Genomic DNA, 27,543 nt, shown 5'->3' with positions numbered 1-27,543 from the left:
TAGTGTGTCAGCTGAGGCTGACAATATATTTGGTAGAATCATGGAATGTTAAAACTTGAAGAAATTTGACAATATAGAATGTGGCAGCTGAGAGGGGCCTCAGAACGGGAAATATTAGACCATAGAGTGGACCTTAGAACACAGGATGTCAGAGCTAGGAGGGCCCTTATAACATAGAATGTCAGATCTGGAAGGGCTCCTAGAACCCAGGATGTCAGAGCTGGGAGGGCCCTTAGAACACAGGATGTCAGAGCTAGGAGGGCCCTTAGGACACAGGGTGTCAGAGATGGGAGGGTCCTTAGGACACAGGATGTCAGAGCTAGGAGGGCCCTTAGGACACAGGGTGTCAGAGATGGGAGGGTCCCTAGAATACAGGATGTCAGAACTGAGAGGCTCCTTAGAGCACAGAATGTCAGCTGGGAGGGGAGCTTAGGGTTCAAATCTTGCCTCCAACACAAATTGGCTATGTGATCTTAGGCAAATCACTTAGCATCCCTGTGTCTCAGTTTCAAAGTCTGTAAGATGGGTTGAGGGATGTTGGGCTTAATGGTTCTAAGGTCCCTTTAAGCTTTAAATCTAAGAGACAGTCAATCAGCCAGTACAGTAAGTGCTTTCTCCTGGACCAGGAGCTGTGTTGTCCCTCATGTCTTCTCCATCACCCGATCCTTAGGACAGGGCACTGACTACCTTTCAGAGGTGTCATTTGAAGCCTTTGCCATTCATGTCAGCGATGAGAGGCAGCTCATTTGGTCGATGGTGTTGAAGGGTTCCCACACCAAGTAAGTGGGAGAGTAAGGACAGGTCCTGTTGCAGGTGCTCATGGCCCTGCCTCCTGCTGCCTCCCTTGTATGGTGAGGTTTGTCCTGAGAGGCTGATGTCCATTCCACGCAGGAGAGCTGGGGGTGCTTTGAAAAGCATTGAAAAACCTCGAGAGTGAGAGAGAGAAGTTGTGAAAATTAAAACCCAGAGAAGGAGGAAGCTTCCCTCCCTTACATGCCTTCCTCCAGCTCTTCATGGCCCACAGGAATTTATTTTGTCCTAAATCAATATGTTACAGTGAAAGTAGGAAGCCATCAGTGGGTAAGGACAGGCACAGGGGGAACAATTTTCAAACCTTGCCCTGGGCAAACAGAAGCAGGATCTCAGCAGCGACTCCTTAAACTGTAGGAGTTGAGCCCCAGGGTCAGTACTAGACAGTGAGAGGTGGTGGGGAGGGGTAATCAGAGTGGAACCCCTGCTCTGTCACTTCCTGACTGTGTTCACTCGCCTGTTCTGAGCAGAAAAACCCTTCTAGAGAAGGGACTTGTTCAGGGGCACCAGCTGGAACTCAAGCACCCTCCCAGCTCCGACTTTCCGTGTTCTAAGGTTCTCCCACCTCTGACATTCTATATTCTAAGATTTCCTCCCACCTCTGACAGTCTGTGTTCTAGGAGCCTTCCCAGCTCTGATATTGTGTGTTTTAAGGCTATCCCAATTCTGACATTCTGTTTTAAGGGCCCTCCCAGTTCTGACATCCTGTGTTCTAAAGGCCCTCCCAGCTCTGACATTTTATATTCTAAGGACTCTCCCAGCTCTGACATCCTGCATTCTAAGGGCCCTCCCAGCTGTGACATCCTGTATTCTAAAGCTCCTCCCAGCTCTGACATTTTATATTCTAAGGACTCTCCCAGCTCTGACATCCTGCATTCTAAGGGCCCTCCCAGCTCTGATTTTCTGTGTTCTAAGGGCCCTCCCAGCTCTGACATCCTATGTTCTAAAGGCCTCTCCAGCTTTTGCTACTGGATTGATGTTTCTAGCATGGTCTGGTAATTGTCCTTGCTGGATAAGGGCTAGACTGATAATGTGCTTAACTGTTTGTCCTCTAACAACCTCCACTGAACGTGGGAGAAGTACCAAGGAACATTGAAGAGTTCTCAAAGTTTTCAAGGGGTCAGTTGTTACATGTGCAGTTCAGTTCGAGTTCGAGTTCAACTAGCTGGAAAAATATGCAAGACATACTTTTAAGCTTAATCTGCGTCATAAGCATTTCATCCACCACTTTCTTAAGTCTAGACAATCAATAAAGCAATAAATTGATTTTTTGTATCTGCTAATTTCTTAGGTATAAAGGCTCGCAATGAAATTTTAACAATTGGTTCTAGTGATCTGGTTTTAAGCTCACTCTGGTACACCCCTGATCAGAAAACCTGCAGGAAGAACCTTTCTGCAGATTTTCATGGGGATGGAGAAATGTCATAGGACTTTGGAAAAGATCTCAGAGACAATGGAGTGAAGCCTTACCGAAGTAGGGACTCCCTATGTTAAGATTCCGACAATTTGTCCCCATCCTCTCCTCAGGTTTGAATTGGCTATTAGATTGTAAGGTTCCTTTTTTTGTGACCCCGTTTGAGATTTTTCTTGGCAGAGATTCTAGAGTGGTTTGCCACTTCCTTCTCCAGATCATTTTATAGATGAGGAAACTGAGGCAAACAGGGCGAAGTGACTTGCCCAGGGTCACACAGCCAGTGAGTGCCTGCTTGAAAACCTCCAGTGAGGGGGGATCCCAGGAACTTAGTGATCACTCTAATTGGTGGGAAATATTTTCCAGACATCGAGCTTAAATCTGTCTTTTCTACTTATCGCTCCTACTTCTGGAGCAAGGCAAAGTAAAGTCAAACGCTTCTCCCTCCACCATCTTTCCTGTGATAACCCTTCAAATTGATCAATCAATCAATATTTATTAAGCCCATACTATGTGCCAGGCACTATGGGAATACAAAAAGAGACAAAAGATAGTCTCTGCCCATAAGGAGCTTCCAATCTAATGGGGGAAGACAACAGGTGAACAAATATATGCAAGCAATCTATCTAGAGGATTAATAGGAAATAATTAAGAGGGGGACGACATTGGAATTAAGAGAGGTGGGGAAGGCTTCCTGTCCAAGGTGGCAGTTTAATTGGAAGGTCTATAGTAGGAGCAGAGGAGGGAGAGCGTTCCAGGCATGGTGGGACAGTCAGAGAAAATGTCTGGAGCAGTTAAAGTCAACTCTTCAGTTTCCCTGATGTCTTTTCTTTAGCTAAATGCTTCCTTCAGCCAGTCCTCACATGGTCCAATCTTGTCTCCCCTTTACTATCTCATCGCTGTCTTCTGCATTTCTGTTCACTTGTTTCAGTTGTGTCTGACTTTTCGTGACCGCATTTGGTGTTTTCTCGGCAAAGATCCTGCAGTGGTTTTACCATTTCTTTCCCCAGCTCATTTTACAGATGAGGAAATAAAGGCAAACAGGGTTAAGTGACTTGCCCAAGGTCATAGAGCCAGTAAGGGTATGAGGACAGATTTGAACTCAGGTCTTCCAGACTCCAGGGTGGGTGCTTTATATGCTGTGCTAGCTTATCACTGTCCTTCCTAAAATACAGCACTCAGATCTGAACACAATCCTTTTATCTCCTCTTTCCTCAATGCCATGAGGTTTTTCTGTTTAAAAAACACATTTTATTGTTGATTTTTGTCTTTGTATTCTCACTATTTTGCCTGATGGAGGCAGCTAGGTGGTGCAGTGGATAGAGCACCAGTGCAGGAATCAAAAGAACCTGAGTTCAAATCTCACCTCAGACACTTGATACTCACTAGCTGTGTGACCTTGGGCAAGTCACTTAACCCCAATTGCTTCATCATGGGCCATCTCCAGTCATCCTGATGAATATCTGGTCTCTGGATTCAGATGGCTCTGGAGGAGAAGTGAGGCTGGTGACCTGCACAGCCCTCCCTCACTCAAAACAAAGTCAAGGGTAAGTCATGTCATTATTTCTCTGATGTCATGGTCTTCTTTGGCAACAAAGGATGAACATACACACCTTGCCTGATTGAATCCTTCCCTGTAACAAAGGAGAATTAAGCGAAAAACAAAATAAAAAACCAAAACAACAACCAAACAAAAAGCCAGCCCCCTAAGCCTCTCTTTCAGTGAGGGAGAAAGGGGTGAGAAGTGCTAACTTTAATCATCGTTAGCCCTTCACTGAATTTTTCCCTTATGCAGAGTTCAACTTCCTTTTTAGTGATCTTTAAATTTGTATTGCAGTTGTGAATATTGGTTTTTTTGGGTCTGTTTCAATTCACACAAATCTTCCTAAACTTCTCTGAATTCCTTGTATTTGTCATTGCTTCTTTTCATTGAATTCCTATCCAATGTGATATATTTTTTTTAAGCCTCCACCAGGTTTTCTCCAAGTGCTGTTGTGTTCATCTCAAGCACCAAGAGAGAACCTCAGTTTTTATGCTTGGCTTTTGGGAGCCCTGGTTTGGAAGCGGGGCTGGTGCCCTACTTCAGATTCTTGGCTACAACTGTTGCCTTGCAGTCCCTGAAGCTCTACTGCTTTGATTTCCTTGCTTTGCTGGAAGATGGGTATGTCTCAGCCAGCAGTGTTTTTCTCCAGCGTAACATCTTTCCATTCTCATCAGTTCCCTTCCCTCAGGCCCTCCTCCCAACTCGCTATAGTTAAGAGTCCAGTACACTTGACTCTTTACTTTCTACGCGCTTAACTTTCCTGCCTTGACAGAGCCGATTGGGAATTTATTTCATCTTTTTTCCATGCCTCTCTCTCAAAAAGTAATTAAACTTGTGTTTACCAGAGTGGGCCAGTATAATCTGTCGTTTGCCTATCTTATCCTGTCAAGCTCCGAGAGAGCAGGCCAAATGAGGCCCAGGCTTCCTCCCCTGCTTTGCTTAGCCTGGGACGAGAGATTTGCATAATTACTAAAAATGGAAGGAGGCAGATAGGCTGGCTTAGGGCCAGAGGATGGTGGGTTGGGGAACCCAAGGGCCCGATCTGTCCTGGAAGGACTGGATGGGAAAGTTTACCCCTTTTCCTCCAGCCTCTAACATAGAGGGACAAATATGGCGTGATAGAAAGTACACTTGATCACCAGCTCAGGATATCCAAGCTCTGCTTCTGCTGCTTACTCCCTGTATGAGCTCAAGTAATTTATCATTTCTCTTTTTGCCCTTTTGAAAAATATCACTTACATAGAACTTTAAGGTATACAAATTACCTTAAGTATTTTATCTCAAGTGACATTATCACCCCCATTTTATAGATGAGGAAACTGAAGCTGAGAGGTTAAGTGATTTACCCAGAGTTATACAATTTAAAATTCTACATTAAGCCTCCTTTAACTCTGATATACTGTGTTCTAAGGGCCCTCCCAGCTCCGACATTCTGTGTTCTAAGGTCTTTTAAGGCTGTGATGTTCTATGATTCTAAAATGTTTGTGACCCTCTGGACATCTTCAACCTCACAACTAGAATGGTAACTGGAGAGGTAGCTGGCACAGTGGATACAGCATGAAATTTGAAGTTAGGAGGAACTGAATTTAAATTCTGCCTCTGATACAAGGTACATGACTCTCAGCAAATCGCTTAACCTCTCCTAGTCTCAGTTTCTTTGACTGTAAAATGAGCATACTAATATCGCCTATCTCCTAGGGTTGTTGTAAGGATCAAATGAAACAGCATGTGTGAAGCACTTGGCAAAATACTATATATGTTATTGTCCCTGTTGTCATTGAGATTGATATCGTTCCTGCCACCAGCCTTCCTAGCTCAAAGGACACCCTTCTCCAGGAGACATTAATTGGCCAACGTGCCTACTGTGTGTTCAGCCTGGAAGTGTTGATTCTGAAGGCTTCTCCAGTGCCTATATTCCCTCCTAGCAGCCCAAGTTCCCCAATGGTCCATCAGAACCTCCTGCCTACTTGGGCTGTCTTCCTCTGAAGTATGAAAGATGGGATTAGGGAAGGCCAGCCTTCCTAAAGGTAGGATTCAACAGTGCTATGAAACCATGGACTTCTACATTAAAATAGCCAGGGGATGGAGAGTGGGCAGTACTATCTATTAGGAAGATGAAAACAAAATGGAACTTGAATAACCTCTGGTCAAATATTTTTCAGTAGGAGGATGTGTGTGTGGCAGGGGTGGCCTGGGCGGGGAGGGTGAATGCTGCACTGACTCTGAAAATCTGTGATTCTGGGACAGGTTGGTTGGAAGGTGTTTCCAAAGATCATCTGAACCATCCTCCTGTCTCTGTAAGAGCTTTTTCTTTTCTTTTTTTAAAAATTAATTTAATTAACTTTTAACATTCATTTTCACAAAATTTTGGGTTCCAAATTTTCTCCCCATTTGTCCCCTCCCCCCACCCCAGAACACCAAGCATTCTAATTGCCCCTATCACCAATCTGCCCTCTCTTCTATCATCCCTCCCTTCCCTTGTCCCCATCTTCTCTTTTGTCCTGTAGGGCCAGGTAACTTTCTATACCCCATTGCCTGTATTTCTTATTTCCTAGTTGTATGCAAGAACAATACTCAACAGTTGTTCCTAAAACTTTGAGTTCCAACTTCTCTTCATCCCTCCCTCCCCACCCATTTCCTTTGGAAGGCAAGCAATTCAATATAGGCCATATCTGTGCAGTTTTGCAAATGACTTCCATAATAGTCGTGTTGTGTAAGACTAACTATATTTCCCTCCATTCTATCCTGCCCCCCATTGCTTCTATTCTTTCTTTGGATCCTGTCCCTCCCCAAGTGTTGACTTCAAATTGCTCCCTCCTCACATTGCCCTCCCTTCCATCATACCCCCCTCCCTGCTTAACCCCTTCTCCCCCACTTTCCTGTATTGTAAGATAGGTTTTCATACCAAAATGAGTTTGCATTTTATTCCTTCCTTTAGTTGAATGTGATGAGTAAACTTCATATTTTTCTCTCACCTCCCCTCTTTTTCTCTCCACTAAAAAGTCTTATGCTTACCTCTTTTATGAGATATAATTTGCCCCATTCCATTTCTCCCTTTTTCCTCCCAATATATTTCTCTCTCACTGCTTGATTTCATTTTTTTGAGATATGATCCCATCCTCTTCAATTCACTCTGTGCACTCTGTCTCTATGTGTGTGTGTGTGTGTGTGTGTGTGTGTGTGTGTGTGTGTGTGCGTAATCCCACCCAGTACCCAGATACTGAATAGTTTCAAGAGTTACAAATATTGTCTTTCCATGTAGGAATGTAAACAGTTCAACTTTTATACGTCCCTTATATGACTTCTCTTTGCTGTTTACCTTTTCATGCTTCTCTTCATTCTTGTGTTTGAAAGTCAAATTTTCTTTTCAGCTCTGGTCTTTTCATCAAGAATGCTTGAAAGTCCCCTATTTCATTGAAAGACCATTTTTGCCTTTGAAGTATTATACTCAGTTTTGCTGGGTAGGTGATTCTTGGTTTTAGTTCTAGTTCCTTTGACTTCTGGAATATCCTATTCCATGCCCTTCGATACCTTAATATAGAAGCTGCTCAATCTTGTGTTATCCTGATTGTATTCCCACAATGCTTGAATTGTTTCTTTCTAGCTGCTTGCAATATTTTCTCCTTGACCAGGGAACTCTGGAATTTGGCCACAATGTTCCTAGAAGTTTCTCTTTTTGGATCTCTTTCAGGCGGTGCTCAGTGGATTCCTTGAATACTTATTTTGCCCTCTGGTTCTAGAATATCAGGGCAGTTTTCCTTGGTAATTTCATGAAAGATGATGTCTAGGCTCTTTTTTTGATCATGGCTTTCAGGTAGTCCCATAATTTTTGAATTGTCTCTCCTGGACCTATTTTCCAGGTCAGTTGTTTTTCCAATGAGATATTTCACATTATCTTCTATTTTTTCATTCTTTTGGTTTTGTTTTGTGATTTCTTGGTTTCTCATAAAGTCATTAGCCTCCATCTGTTCCATTCTAATTTTGAAAGAACTATTTTCTTCAGTGAGCTTTTGAACCTCCTTTTCCATTTGGTTAATTCTGCTTTTGAAAGCATTCTTCTCCTCATTGGCTTTTTGAACCTCTTTTGCTAATTGAGTTAGCCTATTTTTCAAGGTGTTATTTTCTTCAGCATTTTTTTGGGTCTCCTTTAGCAAGGTGTTGACCTGCTTTTCATGCTTTTCTTGCATCTTTCTCATTTCTCTTCCCAGTTTTTCCTCCCCCTCTCTAACTTGATTTTCAAAATCCTTTTTGAGCTCTTTCATGGCCTGAGCCCATGGAATATTTGTTTTGGATGTTTGGGATACAGAAGACTTGATTTCTACGTCTTTCCCTGATGGTAAGCATTGTTCTTCCTCATCAGAAAGGAAGGGAGGAGATATCTGTTCACCAAGAAAGTAATTTTCTATGGTCTTATTTTTTTTCCCTTTTCTGGGCATTTTCCCAGCCAGTGACTTGACTTCTGAGCTTCCTCTTCACACCCACCTGGCCTCCAGATCCTCCCAGCCAGCACTTGGGGTCTGAGATTCAAATGCTGCTTCCCAGCCTCAGGGCTTTGGGCAGGGGTGGGGCTGCTATTCAGTGTGAGATTAAGTTCAGGTGCTCAGGTGGGGGCAGGGCCATGACACGGGACTCAGTTCCCTCAGGGGATTTATGCGCAGACCTTCAACAATGGATCCGAGCTCCTGCCTGCTTTGGGAGCCTCTGTCTGCTGCCACCCCTGCTGCTGCCTCCTGAGGGGGCCCGAGCCATGGGGACACCCCACTCCCCTCTCGGCCACCCAAAAAGACTCTTTCACTGACCCTTGTCACCTGTGGGTGGAGGGACCTGTGCAGTTGCAGGAGATTCTGTCCCTGAAGCCTGCTCTGATCTGCTCCTCTCAGTGCCACAGGGCCAAGGCAGGGCTAGGCTCCGCTCAGGATCTATTGCATGACGGACCCTTCAGGTCAGTTTTTCAGGGCTCTCTGGATCAGAAATCTCATCTGCTCCATTGTTCTGTGGCTTCTGCTGCTCCAGAATTTGTTGGGAGTTCTTCTTTACAGGTAATTTATGGGCTGTGGGTTTGGAGCTAGCATATGTGTATCTTTCTACTCCGCCATCTTGGCTCCTCCCCCCTGTAAGAGGTTTTTTAAAAACATTCCAGACCTCTGGGTATCTTTTCTTGAATTTCTAGGTGTGTCTGAATGGAGGCAAGGCAAATGACAGGAAAGAAGTAGTCATGTAGGAGAGGAGTTCAGACAAAAAAGGCCCTGTTTCTTTCAACCCTGACCTGGATAAAACAGCATTTCTAAAATTCTAGAACTTTCTTCTGTCATACGGATCCCCTTTCTGTTACCCTCTTGTTACAGGCAAGGAAGACTCAGTGACAGCAAAGATAGTTATTGACGTTTATACTGTGCTTGCGGATTTGCAGAACCCCTTGCTAATATAATCTCTTTGATCCTCTTAACAAGCTTGTGAGGGAGGTGCTATTATCCTTCCCATTTTACAGATGAGAAAACAGTGGCAGACAGAGGTTAGGGGCTTTTCCTAGAAGTCACACAGCTAGTGTTTGAGATGGGCTTCAAATCTAGGTCTTCCTGACTCCAAGGAGGCAAATTGTCTGGGATCTTTCTGAGGGATTTCCTGTTTAGATCACCTCTGAGGTCTTTTCCAACTCCAAGATCTTATCATTCTGTAAAATTGTCCACTGCCACAGAAATCCACAGAATGCATTGCCCTGCAAGGTTCTGACCACTTGATTTCTGACTTGAGTAGAAGGACTGAGAATCACAGTCTCTGAGGAGGTTAGTTTGGGGCATCTCAGCTCATTTGGTGGAGGAGCAAAAGGATTTGCTGAAGCTGATAATTCTCCTTCATTCCCTTCTAGGCTATACTCCTGACTTTCCAGACACCTTTTCCCACTATGTTCCAACAGGTTTCTCATCCTGGAAGTGTCCCTACCACTGCAACCTCTTCCATTGATTGATCAATTCCTCCCAGAACCTCCATCTTAAGGAAATGTCCAGGTTGGTCTTGCTCACTCCTTCCTTCATCTCCCAGACTTCTCTCTTTTCTTATTGTGTCCTGTTCTCTCTTAGATTGTAAGCAACTCCAGGGCAGGGACTGCCTTTCTTTTTGTTTGTTTTTGTATCTCTATCACAGTGGCTGGCACACAGTAAAAGCTTAATAAATGCTTGTTGCCTTAGGTCTATATACTATAGGTAGAGAGTGGCAGAATGGGTCCAGGCTTGGGGACTTTGAGTTCAACCATCCCCCAGCTGTTCCTCTGCAACTCTGAGTGGTCCTAACTCTCACTTTGGGTCAGAGGACATCAAGCCTGGGTCCATCCCCCTACTCCCCCTTTGCCTTATAGGAAGCTATCTTTCTTTCACATTCCCCCAAAGTCCCTGAAACTACCAGTCCAGCTTTGTAGTCCAAGTGTCGAGGGCATGATAAACCACGACAATTTCATGGCTGAGATCGAGGTGTAGAAGCCCTTCCCAGTGAGGAGGATGGATAAATGAGTTAATTTTGCACATCTTCCTGCCTTTGGTGCTAGAGGGCTGGAAGGGGGGAGGAGAGCTCTTCCTGCTTATGAAGCACCCCAGAGTTTTTAGGACAAACGGTTGTGCCATGTAAGCATTCCTATTAATATTGTTAATAATTATCTGCCTGGCCCAGGAGAGGGAACCTGGAGGGTGGGGATAAGAACACCTCAGAAAGCTCCTATTCTTCATGTTTAACGCTGAGGATATGTGTGTGTTCGTCCTTCATTGCCGAAGAAGACCATGCCATCAGAGAAATAATGATATGACTTGCCGTTGACTTTGTTTTTGAGTGAGGGAGGGCTATGCAGGTTACCAGCCTCACTTCTCCTCCAGAGCCATTTGAATCCAGTGACCAGATATTCATCAGGATGACTGGAGATGACCTAGAATGCGGTAATTGGGGTTAAGTAACTTGCCCAAGGTCACACAGCTAGTGAGTGTCAAGTGTCTGAGGTGAGATTTGAACTCAGGTCCTCCTGACTCCTGCACTGGTGCTCTATCCACTGTACCACCTAGCTGCCCCAACGCTGAAGATAAATGAGGCAGTGGAAGGAGAATTGGGTTTGGAGTTGGAGCCCTGGTTTGAAATCCTGCCTCTGACAATGACTAGCTGCATGACCCTGGTTTAGAAAGTTGCTTAACCTTTTTGTGCCTCAGTTTCCTCATCTGTAAAATGAAAGAATCAGACTAGATGAACTCCTAACTCTAAATCTAGTATCCTATATTCCTGTATGGGGTGCATGTTAGCATGAGGTGTTATGTGTGACTCACAGGGAGGCAAGAATAGACATCTCTAGTGTCTCCTCCTCCCATCCTTCTCCAAGGGAAGCTTTGATTCCTGCCAGGAGGGGAAGGAGGAGGTTAGGACCTCTGTGAGGGAGTGAATACCAGGCTAGAATTCTACCTATCTGCTCCCTTAAATTTTGTTAGTCTAGGTAAGGGATGCAGTTTTGAGGTTTGCGTTAAACTTTTGGGATTAACAGGAAATAGAGAACTTCAAGTTCTCTGCACAAGGGGATGACCTCTTTCCCTTCAGATGCTATTTCCGTAATACGACAAGTAGCAAAGAAACTCATTTATCCAAATCAATAGCAAAAGAAATCAAAATGTTCACATGAGAATACATGCCAGACGATACAGATTAAATTAGGAGGCCTTCCATTAGGAGTGAGGGAACCCAGCTCTGCAGATCTCACCCAGGGGAAAACTCCCCAAAGTCTCTAATGTAATGATACAAACATGATCCAAGTCCTACAAGTGGGCTTCTTACTAGTCTTTTTCCCCTTTCAGTGATACGCCTATTTTCTCTGTCAAAAATGGAAATGTGAAGTCCCTGAATCCTGAAGAACAGGTCTCTTTTTCTTCTCACTCTCAACAATTCTACCTCACCCTCCATGAAGACATGGAGCACTGATTTTCACCAATGAGGAGAGGGTTCCATATCAATGGTCTGCGGGACTGGGGTTACATATTATAAATGACATTGCGGGAAGAAAGCAGAATTTGGGGTTCCATGCCCCAAGACTATGCTCCTTCTATCTGTCATGTAATTCATTCTCCCTTTCTGGGCTCGAGTTTCCTCATCCATAAAAGGTGAGGTCAGATGCTGATGGCTGAGCAGATCTGTACTCAGGAATTTTAGTGTCTAAGACAAATTTAGTTTTTCAGGGGAGAGAGGAGGGGTTCTTCTAAGGCATGTGCCCCCCTGTGCATGAAGAAGACTGGAAGAAAAAGTGATGGACACTGGGGAAGTTGAGGAATTAGACCAGGGCATTTGAAGGAGGTAGGGGTTAAAGTGAAAAAAAGACTTCAATTCAATTACTAGACTTTTTAGGGAGGAAGGAGTCACCTGGAGATTTATCAAGGCATAGCAACCAACACCTGGACATCATGGAGTAGACTTTAGTAGACTTTAAAGGAAGGGAAGGAGGTGTTGAATAATGGTGGCAGAGGCAGGGTCTGAAGGTATATTACAGGGGAGTGAAGAGTATGCAGACTGTTCTGGCCTCATGTATCAATGGGTATGAGAGAAGCTGCTGGCCTTAGAGATGGGGCCAAGAGATTCTGGAGAAAGTCAGTGAGTACCAGGAGATGGAAGGGATGTGTGAGAGCAGGACACCCATGAAAGAGGGTTCCAGAGGATGATAGGGATTGGGGAAGGCCAAGGCTGGGTTAATTAAGGTGAGAGATTATGGGGATTGGAACATGGCATCTTTGCCACTGACCTGCCCCGTGATGATCCCATGATTCTGTGTTCTTTGTGATATGGGTCCCCAGGCAAAATGGCACATTGGGGACCCTGAACCCACAGGACCCTGGAGGGAGGCAGCCAGTGGACTGAGTGAAGGACCAGTTGGCCAGGACTCACTTGTGGAAGTGGGTACCTGGGACAAAGTCTTACCTGACTCATACTAGATCCATGTGTGTATAAAATTCTAGTTCTAGGCTTTTCATGCAAGAGGGAGGAGTCCTCTGATTAGCCAGGAGGTGGGGTCTAGTGCTGAGTCAGGTGGCCTGGAGCCTCCATTACTTTAATTATGAACTTAATCAAAATGTGAACGAGAAGGACAATCAAAGAGACACACAAAATAAGGAATAAAATGATGTCTAAAGTTAGAAACTTCACAGTTTGATGACTCTGAGGCAGAGTGGTCTGAAGCACTGGGTTAACCTCCCATTCCTGTGGGGTGCCTCAAAGCTACATGACCCCAGGAATGTCACTGCCTACCTGTGGCCTTCTCTGTCTTCCTATGAGGGGAATGATAGGATCAGGCCATCTCTAAGGTGCCTTCTGCCTCTGACTTTTCATCTTCACTTGAAATTTGGATTCTCCTCTTGGAACAGGTGACCTTTCTCCTTGTCATACCTGGAACTAGGCCCTCAAGACACTTCCCCCATTAGAATATAAACTCCTTCAGAGCAGGGACTGTATTGGTTCCTTGTATTTGAAGTCCCACTATTTATCACAGTGCCTGGCACTACGTAAGAGTTTAAGAAATGCTGACTTTATTTGTCTGTCTATGGTTTCTCCCAGCCCTGACACTCTGTGTTCTAAGGGATCCCTTAGCCCTGACATTCTATGTTCTAAGTTCCCTCCCAGCTCTGATATTCTATGTTCCAAGGAGCCCTCTAAGCTGACATCCTATGTTCTAAGGCCCCTCCCAACCCTAACATCCTGAGTTCTAAGGTCCCTCTCAGCTCTGCCATTCTGTGTTCTAAGGTCCCTTCTACCTCTGACATTTTGTGTTCTAAGGCCCCTCCCAGCCTTGACATCCTGAGTTCTAAGATCTCTCTCAGCTCTGCCATTCTGTGTTCTAAGGGACCTCCCAGCCCTGACACTGTGTTTTAAGGGGCCTCCCAGCCCTGACATCCTATGTTCTAAGTGTCCTCCTTGTTCCGATATTTTATACTGTAAGATCCCTTTTATTTATGACTTTATAGTTCTATGATCCAAGTCCTGCAGGCAGTATAGTATAATGAAATGAGGACCTATTTTGAAGTCATGAGAAACATGGGTTCAAATTTCACCTCCTACACTCACTATGGGACCATGGACAAGTCACTCAATCCTTTGTGGACCTCAGCCTTTTTGTAAAATGTGGATAATAACACCTACAGTGCCCACCTTACAAGGTTGTGTGAGGCTCAAATAAGATTATAGATGGATAGATAGATGGACAGATGACGTGATGTAGACCTTTCAGTATCATAACCTTCTATGACTGTTGAATATAGCTTGAAAGGCACAGTGGAGAATAAATCAGTGGAGGCAAGGAGCCTGGGCCAGAGCTCAGAGGGAGGTCCAAGGGAGATGTGGCTTCAGAGGATGACATGGTCAGTAACTTGGGTGAAGCAAAGAATTAGGTGAGGGGGTATCTGAAGAGGAGGTGGAGTGACAGGAAGATGCACCTGGCCCACCATCCAGGCTTACAGAGGGGAGCTAATTGGCCCTCAGGGGAGCCTGATATGACTTCTGACACATGTGCTAACCACTGACCAAATAAGCAGGCTTTGTTTTCATTAGGTGAAAGGAAGACACTGCAGTTTCTTGAACCAAGTAGAAGAAACTCTAATCAGTTGTTTCTTTTATAAGGGAATAGAGCCTTGAACGCCATGCCTACCTCAGGAGCAAGCAAGCTCCTTTGACATAGAAAAGACCATCTGGTCTCTGCTCCAGAGGAGAGCTGCAGTCCACCAGCCATCCTGGCACGCACCTGGGTGCCATTGACATCGTGGTATGCATGCAGAAGTGGGCACCATCTCCACAGGCCAGGCCTGGCATGGCTATAAACTGCTAGTGCTGTGCAGAAAAACCCTCTTTGCTTTAATATATGCTAATTTGATTTTAATGGGATTCAGATTTCCATCACTAGTGCAGAGTTAGCCATGGTAAGTTATAATCATATCTAATTGGTAATTCTAACATAACAAATTTCCAGGATAAATTATTCATAGTTAATAGTCCTCTGGGAACAACTAGGGCACGTATATATTTTTTTAAGGAGAAATTGGGAAAAGGGACAAGATGGGGGTAGGATGAGAGCAAGACAAAGGCATTATTTAAAATGTGGGCTTGTTGAATGCATCTGGTACATGCTCATGGCAATGCTGCTCACTCTGGAACATAATTTGGGATAAGATGGGTCCATCTGGGATTATATTCAAGGAGGCTTTATGACCTAAATAGAATAAGATGTTTAGAACTTGAAATGCGAAAACATGACTTTTACTTCTGGAAGTTAGCTTGGGGTCAAGGTTCCATGATTCAGATCTGACATAGGTTGGCCCAGACAGATAAAGAAGAGGACAGAAATTGAGGTCGAAGATATAGTTGGCAATGACTTCCCAGTTAGGGGATTCGGTAACTTGCCGATGATCCATGCTTGAGACCTCAGGCAGCTTACAGCCTGGCCCCGTGCATCAAACTTTTTTCAGGGACACATGCATAGCACAGGGAAAACAGACACACAAGGAAAGACATTCCGGTAACCAGAATTGCCACGTCTACACTTCTTTGCCATAACAAGAGTTAGCTTGATTCTTTTTGCCCTACTCCCCGTCAATACACTCAATTGTGTGATCTAAACAAGCTGAAGACCAGTTAAAAGAACGTCAGCCAGTTTTTGAACTATCTCTGCTTTTATAACATACCCATAGGCTGCCTTAGTGTGGAAGGGAAGCTGGTGCCCTCATGAGAGCTACTGGCAGCATTTGCCACCTTCCTGTTCTTGTAGCTCAAAAGCTTTCCTAGTTATGATAACTAGGCTAAGGCTCCCCTTTCTGTTCCTCATCCTTTCTCTGACATGGAAGATGGGGACTTCCCCTTCTACCCCTGGCAGGGGTCTGGCAAGAGTCTTTTTTTGGTTGTCATACCTTGTCTTCTCCCAAAACCTTCAACCTACTACACTCTGAAACTAGGACTCCAAGAGGTCCCTGCCAAGGACTCCTGGACACCCCTAGCTTTACACTGATTATCAATAGTAACCGTTGCTCTTTCCCACCCAGCCTGATGTCTTTGTTTTTCTTGACTGCATTAAAGGGCCATGCCCTGGCTACTTCTTAAACAGGCCTGTTCAATGAAAGGGTGTTGCCTCACTCTAAGTGAGTACCTGCAAAGACCTTGGCCTAAAGGGTCCAAGGTCTCCCAGTGCATCCTGGTCCATCTCCAATCATCCTGAGGAATATCAGGTCTCTGGATTCAGATGGCTCTGGAGGAGAAGTGAGGCTGGTGACCTGCACAGCCCTCCTTCACTTAAAACAAAGTCAAGTGCAAATCATGTCATCATTTCTCTGATGGCATGGTCTTCTTCAGCAATGAAGGACAAACATGACTCAGTCAATATTTGCCTACTGTCTTCTCCTGATCTGGTACAATGGGAAGAACACTAAATACGGAGTCAGAGGACTTGGATTCAAATCCTGTTTCTTTTGCATGTTACCTTTGTGACTTTAGGCACATAATTTAAATTCTCTGGGCTTCAGGGTCATTATCTGTAAAAAGGGGGATTGGACTAGATGCTCTCAAATACTCCTTCCAACTCTAGACCTATGATCCTGTTGTAACCTAAGGTTCCCACTTTCACAGCTATACATGGGACATGCTCATCATTCTCTAGGCTAGAGCAGGGTTGAGACCCCATATGAGGACCTTCCTGAATGTGGGGGGTGGATCGTGAAAAATTTGGCAAAAGAGTTCAGAATGTGCAATGACTAAAACGTAATTGAAAATCAAATGCATAATGAATCTGAGGTGTTTCTGGCAGCGCTTGCCTCTGTGCATCGTGTGACTTCACTGCAGTCTTGGTTCTGAACATACACCATGTGCACTTTGTACCGCACATGCCATCACGCCAGTGAACGCCGCCAGAAATGCCTCTGCTCACATTTGAGACTATTGTATGTTATGAATTGCAGTGCTTTCACTGTATGTACAATGTTCTATGCTCTCACAGAAACATAATAGTTTAATTATGGAAAATAAAGATCTTAATATTTTTCTACCATCATCCCTCAGCTGTAAGTATCAAATTACTCTATCTTTTGGATTGCATTGTGTTGGAATGTTTGATTTTAAAAATTGCTGCTATCTCCTTTTACAGAAACATAAGTGTTTAATTGCAGTAAGACAAAAGCCTTTTTTATATTTCTCTATCATCACTGCTGTATGGGTATGTAAGTGTGAATATCAATTTTTTTAAAATTAAGCACAACCAAATCTAATTTCACAAACTAAAGTTAGTATTTATTCGAGAAAGTATTAGCAATGTTTATTTGTATTTTGGAGCATTTTTTTGGTTATGGATAAATAGCCAAATTTAGACAGAAGAGATGAAAATACTGATGATGATCTGGCAGAGTCTTTGCTACCAGGTTGTAGTACACCTACACTGACAAGAAAAAGAAAATGTATCGAATCAATTTGCAGTATGTATTTACCTCTAGTAACAATGATGGTGTGAAAAATCTCTTTGCTTAATCTGTAATGAAGCTTTGGATTCAGAGAGCATGAACCAGCCAAACTAAAATGACATCTTAATACTAAGCATGCAACGTACTACAATAAACTAAAGGAATATTATGAGCTACTTTAAAAATCTTCAAATAAAGAAAAACAATGTTTTGAGGAATTTGTTGCTGTTAATGAAAAGCATTTACTTATAACTTATGAAATTTCATATTTAATTGCAAAAACTAAAAAGCTCTACATGATAGGAGAAGATCTCATGTTACCTGCTGCTATTAAAATGTCCGAAATTATTCTTGGGAAAAAGTATGGGGATGAAATGTGTAAAATTCCTTTATCAAATGATACTGTTTCCAAAAGAATTTCTGAAATTAGTAATGACCAATTCCAGCAGCTTATTATCAGGCTTAAGGGCAGCCCAGAGTTTGCAATTCAGTTAGAAGAAATAACTGATATTTCTAACATGGCACAGTTGTTACTGTGTGTAAGATATGTTTATGAAGGAAACAAGTATAAGAAACTATTGTTTTGTTGCCCTTTGGGAGGGCACACAAAAGGGCAAGATATACATCTTAAAGTAGATTAATTTTTCACAAATAAAGGTTTACAGTGGAAAAATTGCATTGGAGTCTGTATAGACAGTGCTAGAGCAATGTTGCAAAAATTAAAGCTGGTGGCAATGAACATATCGCTTTTACTCACTGTGTAAGTGCCTCCACTGGGAGGCACTTGTAGCCAAAGATAACCCCAGAATTAAATGTTGTGGTTCACCTTACTATGTGAAAACTGAAGCAGTCTGACTCTTCTTCCTGGAACCTGGAATGTATTTTTCTATGTTAAGAAAAGACAATTAGTTTCTCTTCTAGCCCACAATTAATCAACTGAAAAAGACTAAGCACCTACTATGTGCTAGGCACTGGGAATATAAGGATAAAAACAAACAAAAAAATCCTTCCCTCAGGAGCCTGCATTCTATCACAGGGCAGCAACCAGGAAATAATTATATAATTTATTCCTATAGCCTTTAAGGTTTACAAAGCTCTTTCCTCAGATTAACCTTAGGAGGCAAGGAGAGGAAATTTCATCATATTTCATTTAATAAGGGAGTAAACTGAGCGAGAGAGATTTGACTTTGTTAGAGAGAAATCAAAGTGACTTGCCAAGATCACACAACTGCTGAGTATGGTAGGTACGATTCAAACCCATGTCTTCCTCATTTCAGCTCTGATGCTCATTCTACTAAATCCCACTACCTTGGCATCCAGATGTGCAACCTCAACCTCTACTTCCTAGGAGAAATACTTGTCCCTGTTGTAGCGTGGGTGCTCCTTAGCCCTTTCCCCCTTACACTGAGAGACCTTTGGAGACCTACTGTATGACCTGACACCTTGGGCTTTCCCTGGCAGGAAGACAAGTTCACTGCTTGGAGCTCAGGCTCTGCTGACAGAAGGGAGGCAGAGAGGCAGAAGAATATGTCTGCTACACTGGACCTTAAGATACCAACTGCAGCCAAATTTCTCCTTCTTCTCACCATTGATGCCATATGTCAAATTAGATTCTCTCAGTTCCTCATTTAAACTGCTGGCTGCTGGTCCTGGCTTGCCAACTTATAAATGAATGGTGCCAGATGAGAAAGTGTGAGTGGATCAGTCCAGCCGTCCCCTCCTCCTAGCTGTGTGATCCTGGGCAAATCATTCAATCTTTCAGTCTCAGTTTCCCCATATATAAAATGGGAATCATCAGAGTTGTTGTGAGACTCAGATGAGATAATAGTATTTCTAAAGTGCTTTGCCAACTTTAAAATGCTATATAAGTGTTCGTGATGATGATGATGATGATTCTGAGGATGAGAATGAGGATGATGACCTTGGTGAACTCAACACGAATGGATGTGTACTCAACACAAATGGATCTCACTCTTTTGGATGTTGTTTCCAATGATAGAAATCAAATATTATCTGTGACTACTCATCCTGGGTGACTTCCGTCCATATCCTGTGCCACAGGGGAGAGAGGTCCACTCGACATTCTAGAAGCCTTCCTCATCTTCTACTGACAACATGAAGACAACAGGGCAACACTCTGGCTATATACCTCTCATCCCTTTCTGTCTCTCATCACATGTCCATTCCACCTTCTCTTCCTATCACCTTGAGTCCTGGAGCTGGAGACAAGAATACTTGACTTCAAATCTGACATCAGACATTTACTAGCTGTGTGTGCCTGGGCAATTCACTTAACCTCTCTGTGACTCAGTTTTCTCATTGGTAAAATGGGGATAATATTAATAATAGCATTGGGTTATTTTGAAGATCAAATGAGATAACCTATATAACGTGTTTTGCAAACCTCAAAGCACCCTCTACATGTTAGATATTAGTTATTATTGTTATTAGTATGCATTTTCTTGATGATATCCTTGACTGTGGTTCTTCTTAGGAAGTTTACCATTGGTGCAATACTATGATTTGCTCATTCTCTTGTCCTCTGTGTATGATGCTCATCTCCAGTTCTTCAGAGATGAACGTTCCTTGACTTTCATACATCTAGCCATGCTAACAGAATGTTGGTATTTAAAAGATGGGTCTGGGAGAGGTTTGGGGTCATTAAAGAAGCTGGACAGTCAGCCAGCTCTCTTCCTCCTCTTGTTTGATGGTACACCCCAGTGCGGGGAGTACAAAGACCAAAAGGGTCATTGGAGGCTCTTGCCTTCAAATGTCTTACATTTTTCTTGAGAGAGGGACTCATGCAATATGTATAGATAACCATAATTTCTAGGAGGGCTCAGCAATTGGCAAGAAAGGACCTAGGCCAGGAGTGGGGAACAAGTGGCCTTGAGGACACATGTGGACCTCTAGGTCCTCAAGTGTGGCCCTTTGACTGAATCCCAAATTCACAGAACAAATTCACGTTTGGATTCAGTCAAAGGGCCACATTTGAGGACCTAGAGGGCCACATGTGGCCTTGAGGCCACAGGTTTCCTACCCCTGGTCTAGACAAAATGCTCTGGGAAAATGTGAGCAATCACTTTCAGCTTACAGGAGCAAGGAGAAAGCTTCACAGAGGAAGACTCTAAAGAGTTCTGGACCTTGGTTTTCTCCTCTGTAAAATGAGAGGGTTGGACTAGATTATCTTTAGGGTTTCTGTGAATTCTAAATCCTATGGTTAGATGAACTTCAGGAAGCTATTGCCAGCCTAAGCACTCCATGGGGATCTCTTTTAACCAGTGTTGAAGTGAAATCGTGTCATGGCCAGCTGACTTCCCATTACTTGATTCCCAATGGTGGATGACTATCCTTGACATAAGAAGACCTGAATCTGAATCTCAGATTGGCCATGAATGATCCTATACATTCTGCTTTATGCACTTAAAAACATGATTCTGAGTGAGGGTCCACAGGCTTCACCAGACCAGCAGAGGGTAAATGGCTCAAGAGAGGAGCCTACACTAAAGAAATGTCTTCGTGTTAGTGGTGGTCATCAACTTCATTCCTCTGTGTTTTAGGGTTTCCAAAGTCCTGGCTTTGTTGGACCTATTAAGTGAAATTAGTATTCTTCTCTGAGTTGGAAAGCGGATATTTCTATCAGTCATCCTAGCATTGGACAGAACTGAAGAAATAACGTGGGATTGTTGTCCTGAAAACCTAGAGACTTGAGTTCTAGACTTGACTTTTCTATGATTCTAACTTACTTTGTGATACTGTGTGAATCATTCTGATCTGGAAAATGAGGAGGTTGGACTAGATCTAAGGCCCCTCACAGCTCTGACATTCTGTGTTCTAAAGCCCCTCCCAGCTCTGACATTGGGTTCTAAGGGGCCTCTCAGTTCTACCATTCTGTTCTAAGCACCCTCCCAGATCTGACATTCTGAGATCTAAGACTCCTTCCAGCTTTGACATTCTGCCTTATAGGATTGTTTTCTTCCTCTCTCCCTAATGACAAACCCAGGGAGATCTGTCTGTGATGTGTACTAATTACCTTAACTAAAGATCTCTTCATCTTATCCTCAGGGCCCTTAATCACAGGGTTTGGAACATTTAGACATGATATGGTCTGAGCCTTTCTTTTCTAAAACTGAGTCCCACAGTGAAAAGGGACAAGTTCATGGACTTACCCCAGGTTGCTCAGGTAGCACATGTCAGCGTGGAGGTTCTGCATGTAGCCTTCAGAGCCCAGACCCGGAATCCTTTTCACTGTCCTTCACTGCTCAGCACTCTCATTTCATACCTAAGCATGCCAAGTCTCAGGAAGGGATTAGTGGCTTTCCTAAGGCCACTCAGTTCTTAGTAGCAGAACCTGGTTTCAGAGCCAGACCCTTTGATTTCAAATTCAATACTCTTTCCATGCTAACATTCGACCTTTTCAAAAGCTGCTGAGCAGAAAAGTTAAGTGTCTTGTTCCAGGTCACACAGTTTATAAGCATCAGACTTGAATCCAGGCGTCCTGTCTCTAGAACCAGTGTTCCTTCCATTATTCTATGCTGCACCTCGGCAGATAGATGACCCAGTGAATTGGGCCTGGAGTCAGGAAGACCTGAGTTCAAATCCAGCCTCAGACTAGCTGTGTAACCCTGGGCAAGTCACTTAATCTCTATCTGTCTCAGTTTCTTCAACTATAAAATGGGGATAAAAATAACACCTATCTCCCAGGATTGTTGTGAGAATAAAACTAGATGATGTTCATAAAGCTCTTAGTACACAGTGGGTGCTTAATAAATGCTTGTTCCCTTCCCCTCTGCCTTTTCAAATGAAAATATCAAAACAGCATTTGGTGCAGGCTGGACCTTAGTGGAGAAATTCTATTAATTTTACTCACTAGGAAGGTTATTGAATCTCATCTTAGGCAGTCCATGGAGGTCTCAGAGAAAAGGACAGATTTCAAGTGATTAGGCAGGGTTTTAAAATACTGCCAGTGAAGAACTCCATTGTGTGTTGAGGGGCAAATCACTGCTCTGCTCTGGACCTCAGAGTTTCCTCCACTATAAGATAAGGGGGTAGGGTCTCAGACTGAATGGTCTCCAAGTTCCCTTCCAGTTCAAATGTTGGCTGATTTTTCAATTCTCAAGGAGTCCTAGATCCTCTCAGTGTCTGGTTAAGTGGGTATTCAGCAAGGAGGGAAGGAGGTAGAGGAGAGAGGGTCACTGGGCTTTGGATCTTGCCTCCTCCTGTGTTCTGCCTATGGATAAAATAAGCACCATGATCAGTGGCAGTCTGACAGCTGGGAAGCCCCTCTGCTCATGTGGAAGCTTTGACATTTGGGCCTGTGCCGGCCGAGTGGACCTGCCACCCAGGATTGGACCCACTGGGAAAATGCATGCATTATGCAAATCGTTTTCCCTCCACCCATCATGAAGAGATGACCTCCCCTGGAGGAGGCTGGGGACTTGATAAATTACATAATGGCTTAAGTGCTTTTTGGAAAACTTCAGTGCTCCAGCCCCAGAGTCCACTTTGCCCTTCCTCATCTGTGCATCTCTCTCTCTCTCTCTCTCTCTCTCTCTCTCTCTCTCTCTCTCTCTCTCTCTCTCTACCTCCCCTTCCTTCTCTCCCTTTCTCCTTTTTTTCTGTCTCCCCCTTCCTCCTTTCCAATCCCCTCTCTTCTTTCTGTCGTTCTCTCATTGATCTTTCATTTTTACATCTTCATTTCCACACAAAACCCTTACCTTTTCTCCTTCCTAGCAACTATCCTGTGTGTATGTGTGTATGTGTGTGAGAGAGAGACACACAGAGAGAGACAGAGACAGAGGCAGGCAGAGATAGAGAGACAGAGAGAAGGATGGAAAGATAGAGAGAGAGAAAGAGAGAAAGGGAGAGAGAGAGACAAAGACAGAAAAGAGAGAGAGACAATTCAGCAAAACCAATCATAATTCCAATTATGTCTGATAGTATATATACAACATTTTACACCTGTAGTTTCCCACTTCTTCAAATAGTGCACAGATACATCTACTCCACTCTTTTCCTGGGCTGAGCTTGGTCATTATAATTATACTGCATTCAGTTTGTTTCCTTTCCATTTACATTATTCTAACCATTCCTTTAGTGTCTAGTTCTGACTAAGCTCCTCCAGTGTTTTCCTTAGAAAGCAGGAATGATGGTTTTCCCTGCCTGTCTCTCAGGGTGTGGGTTCAACCATAAGTCCTGAAGAGGCAAAATAGGAGTTCGAGTCCCTCATTCCCCTCTTCCTGGGCCCTCCTATCTCCTCTTTCCGCCAGTCTCACCCTCACCACCAGTATTGGCAATGTACTAGGAACCTGCCTGGATGGGACCCCTCCACCTCCAAGCATTGAAACCTGTCCTATAAGGCCCAGTACTATTTGGCATTCTGGGTCTCTTTTGGGTTTGTCTTATAGTCTCTCTTAGACCAATAATTTTTAAGGGTCAAGAATTGAATTTCTCCAGGGGCAGAGCCAAGATAGTGGTGTAACAGCATGGACTTACTAGGGCTCTCCCCCCAAACCCAGCAAAATATCTGTAAAAAATGACTCTAAACAAATTTGGGAGCTGCAGAACCAACAGAATGATGGATTGAAACAAATCTCCAGCCCAAGAGAGCCTGGAAGGTCGCTGGGAATTGTCTATCATGCTACCACTAGGAGTAGAGCACAGTGCAACGTGGGCCACATTGGCACAGACAGCACCTCAGCAGGCCTTGGGGGGGACTGAATCTCAGGCACCTGTGATGGTTTCCAGACTTTACAACCCCAAAACTCTGAGGACAAGTTGGAAAGTCAGTGGAAAAAAACCTGTGGGACCTATGTGAAAGAGTAGAGTGGTCAGGCCCCATCCCCAGGGCAGCAGAGGGGGTAGAGGAGTCTGAGGGGAGCAGACCACAGTAGCAGCAAGGGCAAGTAGCCACTGTTTCTTGAGCAAAAATTGGGAAGAGAAATGAGAGTGATGCAAGAAAATCATGAAAAAAAGAGTCATGCTTGCTAAAGGAGACCCAAAAACATGCTGAAGAAAATAACACTGTAAAGAACAGACTAACCCAAATGACAAAAGAAATCTGAAAAGCCAACGAGGAGAAGAATGCCCTAAAAAGTAGAATTGGCCAGATGGAAAAGGAGGTCCAAAAGCTCACTGAAGAAAATAATTTCTGAAAGATTAGAATGGAGCAGATGGAAGCTAATGACTTTATGAAAAATCAGGGAATTATAAAACAAACCAAAAGAACGAAAAAATGGAAGATAACGTGAAATATCTCATTGGAAAAACAGCTGACCTGGAAAATATATCCACGAGAGACAATTTAAAAATTATGGGACTGCCTGAAAGCCATGATCATAAAAAGAGCCTAGACATCATCTTTCATGAAATTATCAAGGAAAACTGCCCTGATATTGTTGAACCAGAGGGTAAAATAGATGTTAGAAGAATCCTCCAATTGCTTCTTGAAAGAGATCCCAAAAGGAAAACTCCTAGGAATATCATAGCCAAATTCCAGAGCTCCCAGGTCAAAGAGAAAATACTGGAAGCAGCCAGAAAGAAATTCGAGTATTGTGGAAATACAATCTCTATGGAACAATATCTAGCAGCTTCTACATTAAGGAATCACAGGGCTTGGAATAGGATATTTCAGAGGTCAAAGGAACGAGGATGAAAACCAAGATTCACCTACCCAGCAAAACAGAGTATAACGCTTCAGAGGAAAAATGGTCATTCAATGAAATAGAGGACTTTCAAACATTCTTGATGAAATGACTAGAGCTGAGTAGAAAATTTAACTTTCAAACACAAGAATCAAGAGAACCATGAAAAGGTAAACAGGAAAGAGAAATCATAAGAGACTTACTAAAGTTGAACTGCTTACATTCCTACATGGCAAGATCATATTTGTAACTTTTGGGACTTTTCTCAGTATTAGGGTAGTTGGAGGGATTATATACATATAGACAGAGGGCACAGGGTGAGTTGAATAGGAAGGGATGACATCTAAAAAATAAAATTAAGGGATGAGAGAGGAATATATTGGGAGGAGAAAGGGAGAAATAGAATGGGACAAATTATCTCACATGAAAGAGGCAAGAAAAGCTTTTTCAAAGGAGGGGAAAATGGGGGAGGTGAGAGGCAAAAAGTGAAGCTTACCGTCATCACATTTGGCTTAAGGAGGGAATAACATGCACACTCAATTTGGTATGAAAATCTGTCTTACACTACAGGAAAGCAGGGGGAAAGGGGATAAATATGGGATGGGGGGAATGTTAGAAGGGAGGGCAAATGGGAGGAGGGGGTAATTAGAAGTAAAAACTCTTGAGGAGGGATAGGGTCCAAAGAGAGAACAGAATAAATGGGTAGCAGGATAGGTTGGAGGGAAATATAGTTAGTCTTTCACAAGATGACTGTTATGGAAGGGTTTTGCTTAGCTATACAAGTATAACTTGTGCTGAATTGCTTGCCTTCTCAATAGGGATGGGTGGGGAGGGAGAAGTGGAGAGAATGTGGAACTCAAAGTTTTAAAAGTGAATATTAAAAATTGTTTTTACATGCAACTGAGAAATAACATATACAGGCAAAGGAGTACAGAAATCTATCTTGCCCTACAAGAAAATAGAGGAGATGGGGATAAGAGAAGGGAGAGGCAGATTGGGGGAAGTGGTAATTAGAATGCATACTGTCTTGGGGTGGGTGGATGGGAGAGATGGGAAGAAAATTTGCAACTCAGAATCTTGTGGAAATGTCTGTTGACAACTAAAAATAAAATAAAGTAATTAAAAATTAAGTAATACCTTAAACTGATGAATATCTATCATCCAATCAATCAAAAAACATTAGATTAGTTTTGAAAAAAATCTTTGATCATATGGAGGAAGCATTTTTGGATTGGTTGAGAAGTTTTGGTTATGCCTCAGGGGTCATCTGTCGTCAATTAGGCCTGAGAGATTTGAGCTAAAGGAGAGGAGAGGGCATGCATACCTGCTACTCTTGAAAATGAATCACTTAGTGGAGAGTCAAGGGAGAGAAGAGTGTCTCAGTTTTAGCCTTGGCCTGAGTCTTCTCGGCTGGAGAAAGACCTAAAGAGGTTCATAATGTCCAGAAGAGTTTGGACTTCTCATCTCCCCCTCAGCATCTTATGGTTGTCCCTTCGTGACAGCATCAGCTGGTGGTGTCTGAACTAAGAAAGCTGAGAACGCACTGGACAAGAGGTGGGGTGGCAGGTTAATGACTTCACAGAAAAGCTACATTATGCCCTAAAGGGAACTTTTTTTGCACCTCACAAAGAGGAGACAAAGACTTCTAATATGGAATATTTTTGCCCTTTTTTTGTAATCCCAGTACTTAGCACTATGCCTGGCACTATGCTTAATAAATGCTTATTGATTGATTGATTAATTGAAGATAGCTATCAGGGTCCCTCTGTCTTCTTCTCTTCAGTTATCACAGTTCTCTGGTAAATATCACAGTTAATTCTATGAAGTCACATATGATATGAACTTGATCCTGATGCCCCTTCAGGACAATCTTCAGTCCTTTCTCCAATGTCCTTTGCAAAACCTGGTGCCCAGAATTGAGCTTCAGAAATTACTTGATTGCGGCAGAGTACAATGTAACTAACCCCTTATTCCTGGAATTTACACTTCTCTTTATGCAGTCTAAGGTTTCATTAGTTTCTTGGCTTCTGCATTGTACTATAAGCTTACAGTCTACTCTAACCCCAGGGTCATTTTTTATATTGTTAAGATATGAGGAAACACCGTTTTCCAGAGTTAAGGCCCAGCAGGAAAGCTGTCCCCTGAGCTTGGTTTAACAATACTCCTTTGCACTCACCTTCTGGAACTGATGGTCCGTGAGCTCAGGCAATCACCAACAGACCCAGACATGAAGCTCTCCTATGAACAGACTTTTTGTCACTAGACAACTGTTTCACCATTGCTTTTGTATCTCACTGTTGCTACACTACATTGTTTGACTCTTTATCTAGCTGCAAATATATAAATCAAGGTTCAGTCACACTAAAACAAGTCCCCCCACTACAGGTGGGACCTGAGAACATGTGTCCTTGCTTGCAAGCCCTTTACATCATTTTGAAATTAAACTTCTGTTTGATTCCTGACTCTCCTGTCTCTAGCTTGCTCTTTTCAGTTCTGACCACCCACAGATTAAAGGCCGGTTCAGTCTGGTTAGCATTAATTGGTGTCAGAAGTGAGACTGGACATGCAACCTGGCCGTTGGACTCTTCAGCACCATTGGGAATGGACTAGGAACCACTGGAGATTTATTTCTCCAAGTTTGACTCCACCTTCAGCTTATACCTTTCTCCCTGCTTCAATCTCCAGCTTCCTTGTCCTCGC

At 43.3% G+C, this 27,543-nt stretch overlaps 1 long non-coding RNA gene across 1 annotated transcript; it reads right to left on the bottom strand.

Moving 5' to 3' along the window:
- On the bottom strand, positions 1 to 27,518 carry LOC140504291 (uncharacterized). Its single transcript, XR_011967043.1, has 2 exons — positions 27,020 to 27,518; positions 1 to 926 (listed from the first exon to the last, which is right to left on the bottom strand). It is a non-coding gene; the product is annotated as an uncharacterized lncRNA (long non-coding RNA).
- Between the last annotated feature and the right edge of the window lie 25 nt (positions 27,519 to 27,543).

Source organism: Notamacropus eugenii, chromosome 5, assembly GCF_028372415.1.
Source record: "Notamacropus eugenii isolate mMacEug1 chromosome 5, mMacEug1.pri_v2, whole genome shotgun sequence".
NCBI lineage: Eukaryota > Metazoa > Chordata > Mammalia > Diprotodontia > Macropodidae > Notamacropus > Notamacropus eugenii.
Note: the sequence above shows the minus strand (reverse complement) of the source record. Positions and strands in the feature narration are given on the sequence as shown.